This window comes from Ixodes scapularis, unplaced genomic scaffold, assembly GCF_016920785.2.
Source record: "Ixodes scapularis isolate PalLabHiFi unplaced genomic scaffold, ASM1692078v2 PGA_scaffold12__126_contigs__length_90152505, whole genome shotgun sequence".
Classification (NCBI taxonomy): domain Eukaryota; kingdom Metazoa; phylum Arthropoda; class Arachnida; order Ixodida; family Ixodidae; genus Ixodes; species Ixodes scapularis.
Genome location: NW_024609838.1, coordinates 76,022,858 through 76,036,767, shown reverse-complemented (window position 1 = coordinate 76,036,767; position 13,910 = coordinate 76,022,858). Strand labels below are relative to the sequence as shown.

At 49.9% G+C, this 13,910-nt stretch overlaps 1 protein-coding gene across 1 annotated transcript in view; it reads left to right on the top strand.

The window, feature by feature from the left end:
- Nucleotides 1-13,910, top strand: part of LOC8037845 (FYN-binding protein 1) — a 57,772-nt gene that overhangs the window by 30,272 nt on the left and 13,590 nt on the right. The gene's annotated exons all lie outside the window — the stretch shown is intronic.

Below are 13,910 nucleotides of genomic sequence, written 5' to 3'. Positions count from 1 at the left end.
CGCCCACTTTTCCACAGGCTCTCACAAACGTCAACTACAAATTCGTTTTGCGCCGTAAATATGGCTCTAAAAATTTTATCTTTTTCGTTGTAAATTTTTTTTTCTGGCATCCTTTCTGCATCCAGACTGTTACACACCTGTTTAAGAGTGAAAGTGACGTTTGCTGCTGTGGGTGCAGCACTGTCGCTTTGCTTGGAAAAAGAAGCATTATGTGCCGCGCGGCACATAATGCTGTAACGTAACGAGCGATACAGGACACCGTGATAGGCGTAGCGCGAAGATTTATTTATTTATTTATTTATTTATTTATTATACCCTCAGGGCCGAAGCATTACAGAGGGGGTGGGCAACGGAAGTACAAAAAACGCTGAAAATGGTTAGTCCGGCACAGATCATGAATAGTAACTTGTTAAAGCTTCTTTAAAGAGGACAAAATCGCCAATGGACGCAATGGGTGAGGGAAGGCCGTTCCAATCACGAGATGTTTTTGGGATGAAAGATTTGAAAAAAGAATTTGAAATGGAAGTGGGTATACCAACTTTGCAGCAGTGATCGAGGCGAGAGGATACGTAGATGGGAGCACTGATTAGTTGTTCTTTCAAGAGTGAATTGGCATAGTAAATTTTATGGAATAAACAGAGACGGGAGATAGTGCGACGAGTGGAAAGAGGGGGCAGTGAGAGACTAGCATTCATGGATGTGACGCTTGATGTACAATGGTAGTTTGATAATATAAAACGTGCTGACCGGTTTTGGATGGCTTCAAGCGCTGATATGAGGCTTTCTGTACCGGGATCCCGGACCGAGCATGCATATTCAAGTTTTGGTCGCACCAGTGTTTTATAAAGTAGTAATTTTAATGATGATGGAGCTAGAGAAAAGTTACGTCTTAAGGGGGGACGCGGGTCCTAAAAATGCAAAAAAATCGCAGAAAAGTTCTGTTGAGTCCTTGATACGTAAGAACGCAACTTTATTAGAGTATATATCCAGCCCGTGTGGCTGGCCGGGATTACCTTGATTACATTGTGGAAGATCGCTCCAACGCTCGGCGAGGACGTGCGCGGTCTCGCGGGGGCGCAGAGTCCGCAGGCGCGCGAGGCACGCGAAAACGAAACCTGACACGCGCCCGGTTCGGTGCTCTCCGGACGCGTGGTTCCATCTGGTACAACGCAGGGGAACCTCAATATACGCGACTCCTCGGTGAGGACCGGGGCGCGAGAACTCGAATACACAACACCCCTCCCCCCTAAACGAATTCTTTCAAATGGGCGGGATGGCGCGTTGTCCGACTTGATCGGCGAAGTGCGATCGGTGAGGTGCTGTTGCTCTCGGATGAATCTGTGGATCGCGCAGCAGCGGGCGAGGGTGACCCAAGAGCAGCGGCCGGGGTCAATCTGGCTTCGGCAGGTGTTTCCTCAGATTCGGTCCTAGACGTTCCCGGCATGCTGCGCCTTGCAGCCGACCCGGCGTCGTCACGAGTCTCCTGTGGATCAAGTTCCGCGCCACCAGAATCCGGAGCGCGATCACGCGTATCAGGAATGTCCGGCATGTCCGACGTTCGTCGGCGAATGTGGTCAACGTGCCGTTTCCAAGACGTGCCGTCTTGCAGCTTCACCTGATATGATACCGGTCCACTGCGAGAGTAGACGACGGCGGGAACCCAGCGTGGACGTCCCAACGCAAAGCTGCGAGCGAACACGCTGTCGCCGGGGCAGAATTCTCTCATTGTTCTGCTGCTCTGTGCATGCTTTTCCTGGCGCTGCTCGACGTAGCGCTGATGGTCTGGGTGGACGCTGTCCAAAGCCGACCTGAGTTGGCGCGACATCATCAACTCTGCCGGGCTTCTTCCTGTCGATGTGCTTGGCAGGATATGCTGCTCAAACAGGAAGCGTGTGAGGCACACATCGATGTCAGCGCCTCTCAAGCGTCTCAGCGCTTTCTTGGTGTCTTGGACGAACCTTTCCGCTTGACCATTCGAAGATGGATGGTAGGGAGACACCAATGCTTGTCGAATGTTGTTGCGGGCGAGGAACGTGCGGAACTCCTCTGACGCAAAGGCAGGGCCGTTGTCCGAGACAACCACATCGGGCAGTCCGTGGGTGGCGAACATCCTTCTTAGTTCGCGGACAACAGTCGCTGCTGACGTGGACTTCGTAATTCGTACTTCTAACCACTTAGAATACGAGTCCACGACCAAAAAGAAGGTCTTTCCTTGGAAGGGGCCCGCAAAGTCCAGGTGCAGTCGGGACCATGGCCTGGAGCTGCATTCCCAGGGATGCACTGGAGCTTGTGGAGGCGAGTCCCTTGTGACTTGGCAAGTCGCGCAGGTGCGGACCTGCTCTTCGATTCCCTTGTCTAGGCCTGGCCACCAGACGTAGCCTCTGGCGAGCCCCTTCATGCGCACCATGCCGGGATGTGCAGAGTGGAGAATCTTTAGGATCTCGGGGCGGAGGCTAGGTGGCACAACTACGCGGCTGCCCCAAAGAATGCAGTCGCGGTATGCGGAGAGTTCGTCGCGGCGCACATAGTACGGTTGGAACTCTTCTGATGGCTTCTCGTCAGGCCATCCATGCTTGATCCATCGGAGGATGCGGGACAGCTTCGGATCCTGTTTCGTCAGTCGAGCAATCCGCTCTGCGTCGACTGGCCTCTCTGGAGCAGCCTCGAGCAGGAGAACGTCATCCAGGGGTGGAGGCTGGAAGTCCTTTGTCGGCAGAGGCAACCGACTGAAGGAGTCGGCATTGCCCATCTGTCGACCTGGACGGTAGACCAGCTCGTAGTCGTACTGTCCCAGGAGCAGATTCCATCGGAGCAGGCGTGGCGATAGAACCGCTGGGATGGGTTTGCTGTGGTGCAGGAGCCCAAGCAAGGGTTTGTGATCTGTGTAGATCTTGAAGTGTCTCCCATACAGGTACTGGTGAAACTTCTTGACGCCTGACACCACGGCCAACGCCTCTCGGTCTGTTTGAGAGTAGTTCCGCTCGGTCGGAGTCATCGTCCTGGATCCGTAGGCGACTGGAGCTTCCAGGCCAGGCTGATTTTCATGACTCAGCACAAAACCGAGCCCGTATGGCGATGCGTCGCATGCGAGAACGAGGGGCTTGTGGACGTCGTAGTGTCTCAACACCGCTGACGATTCCAGAAGCTTTTTTGCGTTGATAAACGCCTGGTCTTCATCCGGTCCCCATTTCCATGGCGAGTCTTTGCCGAGGAGACGGTGCAGGGGTTCGAGCGTGTGCGCTGCTCCGCGTAGGAAACGGTTGTAAAAGTTCAACAACCCGAGGAAGGACTGAAGCTGCTGCTTGTCCTTGGGTGCTGGAGCTTCCTTCAGAGCCTTGACCTTTTCTTCAGTCGGGTAAATGCCTTGACTGTCGATGCGATAGCCCAAGAAGACGACTTCAGGCACTCCGAAGGCGCACTTGTCTTTGCTCAAGCGCACTCCATCTTCCTGGATTCTGTTCAAAACCGCTCGGAGGTTGCGGTGGTGCTCTACTTCCGTTCGGCCTCCGACGATGATGTCGTCCAGGTAGACGTGCACCATTGGGAGTCCAGCTAGCAGTTCCTCCATATATCGCTGGAAGATGGCAACGGCTGTGGCGACACCGAATGGAAGGCGGGTGACTCGAAACAGTCCGCGATGCGTGTTGACCGTTAGCAAGTCGGCGGTCTCGTCGTCCACAGTCAGCTGCTGGTATGCTTGATCTAGGTCAAGGCGCGAGAACACCTTGCAACCTGCGAGGTTGGCGAAGAGCTGCTCTGTGGTAGGTAAGGGGTATGTCTCCCATTGGAGCACAGGATTGACGGTGCACTTGTAGTCGCCGCAGAGGCGAATCTTGCCATTTTTCTTCACAATTGGGACGACCGGGGTTGACCAACGTGAATTACGCACTGGCTGGTAGACGCCTTGCTCGACGAGAATGTCGATGGCGGCTTCGACGCGAGGACGTAGAGCAACAGGTACCTGGCGCGCTTTGAGGAAGCGGGGTGTAGCCGCAGGGGCGACCTCGATGCGAACAGGTAGTCCTTTGCTTTTTCCCAGTCCCTCCTTGAATACTTCAGGAAATTCGGCTACCACAACGCTGACTGGTTGCTGCCGAAGGGTTCGTTCTTCAGAGAGTTGCTTCACGCCACTGAGGCCGATTCCCAACGCAGGAAACCAGTCTCGACCGAGCAGACTGGTGCCGGTTCCTTTCACCACCAGAAGAGGAAGGCGTGCCTCTCGGGTCTTGTAAGTGACGTCAACCTCCAGTGTACCCATGATGTCGAGCCGCTCGTGGGTGTAGGATTGTAGCTGGAGTGCAGAGGGTTGAAGATTAGTGGTCGAGAGGTCCAGAACTCGGAAAGTCTCTGAGCTGATCACGGTGCAGGCGGAGCCTGAGTCCACCTCCATGGATAAAGCATGTCCGTTGATCGCAACCTCTGCGAATACAGCGGGGGTGACGGAGCTGACTGTCGACAGTGACTGAAGAACCGGAACCTCCTCCACAGGTTGACCCGTGTGGCAAACGGACGGCGTCAAGTGGTATACGTCCTGATCTGGGGGATCGGTTGCTTCTGTCAGCTGGTGATTACGGCCTCTGGGCCGCCGTTCGGAGTCAGGTGGTCGCTCAGCAGCCTTGCCCTGTTTCTTTTTTCCTTTTGCCACTTTTTTACGGCAGGCCTTCTGCAGGTGTCCTTTGTTGCCGCAGAAGTGGCATACGACACTGGCGTAGGAACAGTTTGCAGCGTCGTGTGAGCCCGTGCATCTCCAGCACTGGACATGAGAAGATCGATCGTTGGTGGAAGCGCTACCACTGGGGGGCTTCCGCGGCGCCTGTGCCACTCGGTTTTGCTCTTGGCGAGCTTCTGACCTGGTGCGACGAAGTTCTTCTGTCTTAACGGCTGCTTCCTCAGCAGCCCGAGCCATCTGAACAGCCTTGGTCAGTGTGAGCTCTGGTTCAGCCAACAGTCGGCGCTGAAGTGTCTCGTCGCGCAAGCCGCATACCAGTCGGTCGCACAGTAGACGATCAAGCCAGTCCTCAAACTCGCAATGACGAGCGAGATGCCGAAGTGCAGCGAGGTAGGCCGGCACTGTCTCTCCTTGGAGCTGATCCCGTTTGTTGAATCGAAAGCGTTCCAAGGTGACAGAGGGCTTGCTGACGAAGTGGGTATCCAGTTTAGCCACGATGTCAGCGTATGGTGTCTGCATCGGCGTCTTGGGGGCACACAGGGAGCGAAGAAGTGTGTAGGTGTCCACTCCGCAGGCACTACAGAGGATGGCTTTCCGCTTGTCATCGGTTGCGATGTTCTGAGCTTGAAAGTAAAATTCAAGCCGTTCCCGGTACACGGGCCAAGCGGCTGGCTGATCCGGCGAAAATTCAGCCAGGGCGAGGTATGGGGCCGAAGGAGCCATCACAACAGTCGGAGTATCTTCGTCCGGGGAAGACATGTCGGGTCCAAGGAGGGTGAACACAATGGAGGGTGGCCACACCCAAGAGTTCTGGTTTCGGAGCGCAGCGCAGGGCTTCACGCGCAAAACGGGACGTAGTACGCTCTGACGCCGTACATACGTGGAAGGCGAGTCCGGGGATCACTTGCCTCGTCGCCAGTTGTTGAGTCCTTGATACGTAAGAACGCAACTTTATTAGAGTATATATCCAGCCCGTGTGGCTGGCCGGGATTACCTTGATTACATTGTGGAAGATCGCTCCAACGCTCGGCGAGGACGTGCGCGGTCTCGCGGGGGCGCAGAGTCCGCAGGCACGCGAGGCACGCGAAAACGAAACCTGACACGCGCCCGGTTCGGTGCTCTCCGGACGCGTGGTTCCATCTGGTACAACGCAGGGGAACCTCAATATACGCGACTCCTCGGTGAGGACCGGGGCGCGAGAACTCGAATACACAACAAGTTCTTTTTTCAAAAATCCCGTATTTGGGTGCCTTACATATCCAGGCACCTCTGTCCGAAATATTATAGCGTAATTCAAACTCAAAGTATAAAAAAAACGATAATTACGTCGCGCGGAACGCGCCCAAAATCTTCCCGAAAGAGGAAACCGACGTCGAAATGCGCGCCCTCCGCGCTCCGCCGGTGCGCGCCCGTTCGCGGCAATTTTGGTCTCGTTCGAAAGCTTGCTTCTTTGTCTACATTTTTGGCGCCACTAAAAATGGCGTCCACCCGGGGAAAGCACAGAATACCGCGTTTCCCCGGAGAAAGAAACCGAGCTAGCGATTGGCTAAGGAGCACGGGCCGCAGCGAGCGCTGTCGCTATTGGCCGAAACGCATGCCTCCTCTCCTGAAATATGTCATTCTCCTCTCCCTCCTCTCCTTCCTCGCGGCGCGGAAGGAGCCAAGAGGTCCAGCAACGCAGTTGAGATCGTTGTTTGTCGTCTGCTAGCGGTTGCGTTTTGGCTTCAAGCACGTTATTTTTCGGCGTCCGCCTGCTTCGTTTAGCACGACGTCTTTAGGAGACATCGGTAGCGATCGCGATGCCTAGCGTGAAGCGTTCAACGCAGCGTGCGTACGGCAAGCGGAAGCGTCGGGCGTCGAACAAGACGACTTCGCTCGCATCGCCAGCCGCGTTGCTTGAGACGGACATGCGGCAAGTTCAGCTGCCAGCAGCTACATCGTCTTCCGTGATGCCCGCCCCTGATGTGAGCAATGAAGGAGACGACGGCTTCGGCCCTGGTCCGTCACGACTCGACTCGCATTTCTACACGGCAAGCGAAACTGCCCAACGTGCGGCGCGGGCTGACGAGTTGAAGAAGGATTTGGCCGCGAAGTCTGCCACGCAACGGAAGTTCGACCTCCTCAATGTCTCGGTCGAGGATGAAGAGACAGATTCCGGCACGCAGTTCGTGATCGTCGATTTGAACGTGCTGAACATGTTCTTCGCGAGCACCAAATGTGGGCAGTGCGGATTGGCCGCGCCTACGCTCGAGAAAGCCAAGGAGAAAGAGTACGGGCTGGCTGTGAAGTTGGTGCTGACGTGCCCGTCGTGCGGCTTCTGCGAGAAGCATTTTTCGTCGCCCAGAACTCAAGGGGAGGCACGGATTACGCTTTTTGAGCTCAACATGAGAGCTGTGAAAGGGATTCAGTCCATTGGAAAAGGGTCCACTGCGCTCTCCGACTTCTGCGCGGCCTTGAACGTTTCTCACAGAGGCCTTCACCATAAGACGTTCCAGCACCACTTGCCGACAGTGATGCAAGCCTGTGAGCTGTCAGCAGCAGCTTGTGAAGCAGGAAGTGTTGAAGCTGTGAGGACCCTCTATGCAGACTTTCTGAACCTTCCGAACAACATTGACGTCATGTATGATGGCACCTGGAAGACGCGGGGTCGCACGTCTCACATTGGTGTGGGCTGCATCGTGGAGCTATACACCGGCCTGGTGATCGACCACATCGTCCTCTGCAACCTCTGCTTGGGATGTTCACTTGGCCCAAAGCCCGAAGAGGAAAGCTACAGTGCGTGGTTGGCCGAGCACAAGCCAGACTGCAAAAAGAACAGAGACTGCAAGTCGGGGCGAATGGAGGTGGAGGCAGCACTCATCATGTTCAGAAGGTCCTTTGAGAAGCATGGTCTGCGCTACACAACGGTCCTCTCTGACGGAGACAGCAGGACGCATCATGCTCTTACAGATGAAGCTGTCTACGGGTTCGTGGATATTGAAAAGAAGGACTGCCTCAACCATGTCCACAAGAGGATGGGATCAGCCTTGCGGACGCTTGTTGACAAAAAGAAGGCTCAAGGCGAGGTGCTCGGAGGAAAGGGCAGGCTGACACAAGACAGGATAAAAAAGATAACCAACTACTATGGTTATGCCCTTCGGAGCCACAGCCACGACGTACCTGCGATGCAGAAAGCTGTGCAAGCCACCCTTCGCCACATGTCGTCCACCGACGAGTCTCCCGACCACGACCTCTGCCCCGAGGGAGCCAGCTCATGGTGTTTTTACAACAGAGCACTTGCCAACAACGAGCAACCCCGTGGCCACAAGAACGCCCTCCCAGGCTTTGTTCAAGAAGCACTGGAACCAGTGTTTGCCAGGCTTAGCAACAAGGACTTGCTCCAGCGGTGCAGTGATGGCAAGACGCAGAACCCGAGTGAAAGCCTGCACTCCGTCATCTGGGCACAGGTCTCGAAGAACACCCATGCATCACTGTACAGTGTACAGAGGGCTGTTGCTGAAGCTGTGAGCGTCTTCAACCAGGGAGTGAGGAAGACAAACGAGAGCGTAGCTAGCAGCCTGGGCTACACGGCTGGCACTGCCCTCGTCAGGAGGAGCACCGAGAAGGACAGTCGGAGGCTGCACAAGGCTAACAAAGAGTTCTCTGATGCTGACAGCATGAAGAAGAGACTCTCCACAAGGCACAGGGCAGGCACAGACCAGGATTATAGTCCTGGGCTTCTCTGAGAGTCAGGCACGCCCATCGCCCATTCACAAGCTGGTGTTTTGAAGACGCCCCCTAAAAAAGCCCTTCTCAGGGCTAACCAATTGTTGCATATCGGGCTGTCTTTCCCTACCCGTGTCTCTCCCTTAGTATGAAATTCAAACCAAGGGCATTCCACCCATCTAAAGCTTCAATGTTGTTACTTTTGCATACCCGAACTTCAAAGTCTTTTTTCTCAGCTTTGTTTTTTTCAGCATATTCTCCGGCCAGGAAGGCTTTTTGATTCACTTGCGCTCAACCGATTTTCATAAACTTGGTACTATTTTTTTTGGAATGAATTGGACTGCAAGCTAAAGTATTTTTATTATGATATTTTTTGGTACATAGAACTGGCGGTTCATTATTAGCCATTGTTATAGCCTCTATTGTATGTCTTCTGTTCACTTTAATTTTTTTACGTGATTGTATGGTGCTATAGAAATAAAAATAGCTTTAGCTTGTATGACATTTCTTTAGGAAGCAATTGATACCTTTTTTTCATTAAAATTTTAATAAGAAGGTCATTAAAAACTTTTCCTGAAATTAGCTAATTAATATTTTATTTTGTTATTAACTTTTCACAAAAACGAGATATCTGAAATCTGATAGCAGTTATGAAATCAGCACAATAAACTGCATGCATGTGCCAAAAATCGTTGAGATAGGCCAATAAACAAAAAAAAAGTTTTGAGAACCCACTTCCTCCCTTAAATATCCAAGCATGCGGTTACTGTTATTAACGATATATTCGGTGTGAGTTTTCCATGATAGGTCAGGAGAGATATGAACACCTAGATATTTGTAAGTTGATACGTTTTCAAGGATGTTATTTGATAGGAAGTAGTTAGGACAGAGTGCTGCTTTGCGAGAAATCCTCATTGTCTTACACTTCATAGTGTTTAGTTTCATGTGCCAAGCATCACACCAGGAAGAAATTGCATTTAAATCGGATTGAATTATGTGTACGTCAGAGTCATTAGTAATTTCACGGTAAACAACGCAATCATCCGCAAATACGCTTATGGAGGAGGAAATGCTAGTAGGTAGGTCATTTATATATACTAAGAATAAGAGGGGGCCTAGGACAGAACCCTGTGGTACACCGGACTTAACGAGGGACGATGACGAGTTTTTGTTATTGACAGTTACAAATTGCGATCTGTTAGTGAGGAAACACTCTAACCAAGATAAGATATATGGATCAATACTGAGTAGGCTAAGCTTGTATAGTAGTAGTTTATGTGTTACCTTATCGAAAGCCTTTGCAAAGTCCAGAAAGATGCAGTCAGTCTGAGATCCACGGTCCAGAGCCGAGTGGAGGTTGTGGGTGAAAACTAAAAGCTGAGTATCGCACGAGAAAGATCTGCGGAATCCATGTTGAAAAGGGCTAAAGAAGGAGTTGCACTCCTGGAAACGCGAGAGCTGTGAAGAAATTATGTGCTCCATGATTTTGCAGGGTACGCTAGTAAGAGATATTGGCCTGTAATTGAAAGGGGAGAAACGGTCACCAGCTTTGTGAATTGGAACAACCTTCCCTACCTTCCAGTCCTCGGGTAAGACGCCATGATCAAGTGATTGTTGAAACAAAGATGACAAGATGATTGAGGAGTACATTTTGGTATTTTTTAGAAATTTCGCGTTTATCTCGTCGACACCTGATGCCGACGACAGCTTGAGGTTTTCAATAATTTTAACAATACCGGGTGGATCAAACACAATTGGTAACATGGGCAAAAAATCAGAAGATGGTAGTACGGGATGGTTGGCACCTAAGAAATCACTAAAGACACTGATGAAACTTTCGTTGAAAGTCATAGCGCAATCTTCACCAGAAATCACCTCTCCGCCTGAATTTTTAAGTTGTATTAAATGTTTGTCGGCAGGGTTGACTAAGTTCCAAAACTGTTTTGGATTGTTAGTGAGCATTGAGGGTAATTTTATGCTGAAGAAGTTATATTTAGTTTCATCGACGGCCAATTTGTATACTTCAGCTGCCGAATGGTACGCGGCCCAGCGATCGGGAGACATTGATGATTTAGCTGCTCGAAACAAGCGCTTTTTCTTATTAGACAGCCTTTTTAAAGTCGTATTATACCAAGGTGATTTCGAGTTTGATTTGACAACACGACAGGGAATGTAGTTGGTGATCAATGAAGTAATTTTATCTTTGAACAGACACCAATTGCCTTCAACCGATCGTTCTGAAAAATTCTGCATATAAGAGCCCATGAATGTACATAGCTCGCGGTTTATGGATTCAAAGTCGGCTCTGGCGTAATCACGGATGTGTTTGACACAATCAGCAGGATTGTTCTTAGGACTTTTCAGGAAAAAATGCAAGGCTAAATGGTCGCTAAGACCTGGAAGATAAGAGATCGGCTCTATGAGGTCCTTAGACGTAGTTAAAATAAGATCAAGAACGTTGGATGCTGAGGACGTAATTCTCGTGGGCTCGGTTACTAATTGCGAAAGATTAAAATCTGCACAGAGATTTAGGAAATCGTTGCTTTCAGAAGAATAAGGCACGCAAATAGGAATATCTTGTGACCAGTTAATATTTGGGTAGTTAAAATCGCCAAAAATAAATAGCTGCGAGTTAGGAAACCTTGAAACAATCCCGCTAAGTGTGTCATGTAATAACTCCACAAAATTCTTAGCAAAGGTAGGTGGGCGGTAACATGCACAGACAACAATGTTTCTGTGACTTAGTTGGAAACGTACACACACAATTTCTAAGCTAGATGCTAAGTTAATATGGGATGACTCAATGTAATCAGCAACTGCAACCAGCACGCCTCCGCCCGTCCGCGAATCCCTATCATGCCGATAAACTTTGTACTGCTTATCACAAAAAAAAAGTTCATCGTTACGTATTTTGCTAGAGAGCCATGTCTCGGTCAACACAATGATGTCGGCAGAAGCAGAATCAAGAGCGGAGCACAATTCATCGCGTTTCTTTATTACGCTTCGGATATTTGTAAAGAAAACAGAAACATTTTCCACCGTCGAATCTTTGACTGGAAGAGTGCACGATTGACTAGCTTTACTAACAAAAGGTGTGACGAAAGTATGGTCTTACTCGCAGAGGCTTGGCATAGAACTGAACCAAGTTTGGGGCTCGAGGAGGGGCGTTTACAGATGCCGTCATGTGCATTGTGTGCTCATGCGCAATGCTTTAGCATACCATGGCCTCAAAAGAGGTCTCGCTCAATGAAACGCTGGATGGATGTGCAGGATAAATAGCGGCATGCAAGATGAGTTTTGACAGAAGCTTCGTGACAAGGACCCGAGAAAGTAATGGAACCTGCAGCGCGTCATTCGGGCAAAGTTCCTGCAGCTTCTTTCGCCCATGGAACCAAGAATTGCGCCACAGGACTGACCAGCGAACAGACAAAACGCAATGATGCACCATATTTGTTTTGGTCATCCAACGGGTGGATGGTTGTTTCATTTCATTTCACTTATTAGGGGCGAAGCTCCTTAGGGTGCATCCTTGTCCGGCGTCCGTGCTCACATTGATTGCCATTCCATCTGTCTTCTTAAAATAAGAAAAAAAAAATGTTTGCGCAGTAGACAGGATGCGATCCTGTGCGGGGAGACGCCAATGGATTTCTAGTCCATCGCCTTAACAACTCGGCCATGGCTGCGGGACGAGTAGGGGGCTCTGAGATGTGGTAGTAACTCAAGAGCTGGGGATGTCGTGGATGAAACGTTGCATGTAGCCGCTCAACGTCTATACAGGAGAGGGTGCTGCGGTCAAATGTGTATATAACCGTGTTAAACTTTCATCCACTGGCTCAACGTTTATAGACAAGAGGACGCTGCGGTCAAATGCGTATATAACCACGTTCCATACCAACGCAACCCGGAACTCAGCACTACCTATGAGCAATAAAAAAAAAAATCGGCACCATCAGCACTACCTATGAACAAAATCAGTATCATCAGCACCATCAGAGCTTCGCCCCAATCAACATTATTCACCACGTGGAGACGCGGTCATTTTTTTTAACCTTAAGGACACGTGAGAGCATTACGTAAAGGGGGTTATAATTCATATTATACATTGGAAAAACAGACACAAAAATACATATGGCTGTACCTTTTCTAATGGGCGGTGGTTTGCGCCACCTAGCCTAAAAACTAAGAACTATCGCAGCAGGGCAGTGCAGTATATCGCCAAAAAAACCTTTGAAGGATAAAAAAAAAACATGCACCCCTTATTTATTTATTTTTGGTGAGGGAGCAGTTGTTTTGGTCGTCCAGTGGTTGGATGGTTGTTAACGGCTGTACCCTTTATAATGGGCGGTGGCTTGTGCCACCTAGCTGAAGAACTAAGAACCATCGCAGAACAGTGCAAGATGTTGTCAAATAGCCTTTGAAGGATAAAAAAAAAGCATATTTCTTTTTATTTTTTATTTTTTTGAGGGAGCCATTATTTTATTTTTGCTCAAACCTAAGGTCCCCATATACTCAAAAGTAGCACAATACTCATTTCTCGGCACAAATTGGGCAAGGCGAAATCTCCTCGCCCAATTTTCCCGGCAGCCGTCCTGCTGCCACGAGGGAGAATGACCCTGAAGTCCTTCAAATACGACGACAGTTCTGTTTTACAACCTAAAATGCGTAGCGTTCCTACACCTTAAAGGCCTGTTCACACGCTTGCGACCTTTTAGAACTGGGTGCTTTGAGACCTCTTACAACGAGAGGACACGCTGGTGCCATCTATATTGGGTACCAGTGTAAACTGGTACCCAAGTGTTCTGGCATATTTTCTATTTCTCGCGCATTATCCTTTCTTTCGTGGCTCGAAAAACTTTTGTCAACATTACAAGCGAGCCTTTCTTATAGGTATTACGCACATTGACCTCAGAAATCCCGCAAAACCTTTGCTCTTGTGAAATGCAGTTCCAGGGTCACCGCGTAGATGGCACAAGTATGCCAGTGTGTTCCCTCGTCCTAAGAAATTTTAAAAGGTTTCAACAGGTCTCGTCTTTCTCGGTCGTACTCAGTTGCAAGAGTGTGAACGGGCCTTTACTTGAGGTCATGAGTGCGGGAGGATGTCTCGAGCAGTTAATGTCATTGCTAGCAGAATTGCAGTCGCTCGGGTTGAAGACAAAATGAAGACCAATGCAGACGACTTAAAGGGGCACTGACACCTCAAAGGTCGTATTTTTTTTTTATTGACTGAAACGATGCAAGTTGTAGTCATAGACAAAAAAAAATCCTGCATTGCAAAAAAAATTGCCTTACGCGCGTGCGCGCCTTTTAATTTTTGTTGTTTTTCTCTCCCGCCCCTCACCCCCTCGCTTTTTTTAATTTGTGACATCAAATATCGTGAAATTTCGAAGCTTTGTAGGCGACATTTCTATAATATTTAATAATGGCAATCCTAAAACATGTTTTTTAATGCAATTGCGAACGCACTACGGCCTTTCTTTTTGAAATACCAAAAATCTGAGTCCATTGTGATGTCGCCTCCTGGATTTTTATCCTCCCT